Below are 1,568 nucleotides of genomic sequence, written 5' to 3' on the forward strand. Positions count from 1 at the left end.
TGACAATGTCGTTGCCTTGCCAGCGCCCTTTCCACAGCTGCAGGGAGACAAGTGGAGACAGTCACTGTGAGAGGACACCCGGTCCCCTCCCCAGGCTGTGGGGCCCACGGGACCAACAAGTCCACAGCAACGTGGACTGACGATGACAAAGTCACTTTGTCATCGTCAGGTGCCCCACTCTGCGTGGGCTGGGCCCACGCCTGGCCTGGAAACCCACCGAGCAGTTGTGCCCCAGTTCTGCACACCGCAGCCAGCCAGGGGCTGGGGGAGAGCAGGGGTCTGCATGGGTGCAGCTACCCCGTCCCGGGGGGCAACAGGCTGACGTACCTCTCCTGACTGGTTCTCGTTGAGTTTTTGGCTCAAGCTCAGCTGTTTGAAGTCTATTCCAGCAAGTTCACGCCTGGCCTGGAAACCCACCGAGCAGTTGTGCCCCAGTTCTGCACACCGCAGCCAGCCAGGGGCTGGGGGAGAGCAGGGGTCTGCATGGGTGCAGCTACCCCGTCCCGGGGGGCAACAGGCTGACGTACCTCTCCTGACTGGTTCTCGTTGAGTTTTTGGCTCAAGCTCAGCTGTTTGAAGTCTATTCCAGCAAGTTTGTTGAGAGTCCCGTTTCCTGTAAGAAAAGGAGGAGAGGTGGTTGGTGGCTGCATGGTCCTTCACCTGGGACCACAGAGGCAGAGCCAGTGGGACCCCTCGCTCCCACCAGGAGCCACCTTCAGCCAGGGGATTTCCACCTCCACAAGGAGCCGGTGGCAGTGGGGACTGTCACCCCCTCCCCAGCCCAGAGCTGGGCTGTCCCTGCAGCAGCATCCCCCCTAGGGAAGGCTCTGTCCTTACGGGGACGCGTGCGGGTCGTGCCCTTCCAGAAGGTGTCCTTGTAGGGGATCTTGGTGAGGCTCTGGCCCAGCTTCTCCGCACGCTCTGGAAGGACAAGGAGTTGGGCAGCAGAAGCAGAGAGCTGGCTGGTGCTGAGCGCAGGGGCTGCAGCAGGAGCCAGAGGTGGGCTGTGGTGTCAGGATGAGACCCTCCTACCTTTCAGGACCTCTCGCAGGGGTGTCTTGGCTTTGTCAATGGGCGTCTCACCGTATTTGTTAGCAATGCTGACCAAGGCCCCGTTGCCCACCAGGTCCTGAGGGAGGAGAAAGCAACCACCTGCAGAGTTTGCTGTCCTCTTCTCAGCCTCTACATGCACTCCCAGCCCCGTCCCTCCTCAGCCACCTCCCTCGCCCCAGGCTCCTGCCCGTGTCCAAATGCTTCCCCTCACCTCGGCCACCTGGTCGTGTCCCCAGAAGCAGGCGTAGTGCAGCGGCGTGTTCCCGTGCTCGTTCACAGCATTGATGTCTGCTTTGAACTGGATCAGCTGGGGACAGGAGGACAATCCCTGTAAATCTAGAGCAGGAGCACCAACAGCAGCACATCTGCTGCCTCAGTGCTGGCCAGGTCTGCTGCTGGGAGGGGACTGAGGCTGGACGTGGGGCTTCCTCAGAATCACTAAATGACACAGGTGGGAAGGGACCTTAAAGCTCCTCCAGTCCCAACCCCCCTGCCAGCAGCAGGGACACCTTCCA

General features: G+C 61.2%; 1 long non-coding RNA gene across 1 annotated transcript; it reads right to left on the minus strand.

Moving 5' to 3' along the window:
• On the minus strand, positions 1 to 1,362 carry LOC104531093 (uncharacterized). Its single transcript, XR_728072.1, has 5 exons — positions 1,265 to 1,362; positions 1,033 to 1,129; positions 838 to 921; positions 528 to 613; positions 1 to 37 (listed from the first exon to the last, which is right to left on the minus strand). It is a non-coding gene; the product is annotated as an uncharacterized LOC104531093 (long non-coding RNA).
• Positions 1,363 to 1,568: the final 206 nt, after the last annotated feature.

Source organism: Antrostomus carolinensis, unplaced genomic scaffold, assembly GCF_000700745.2.
Source record: "Antrostomus carolinensis isolate BGI_N321 unplaced genomic scaffold, ASM70074v2 scaffold37390, whole genome shotgun sequence".
NCBI lineage: Eukaryota > Metazoa > Chordata > Aves > Caprimulgiformes > Caprimulgidae > Antrostomus > Antrostomus carolinensis.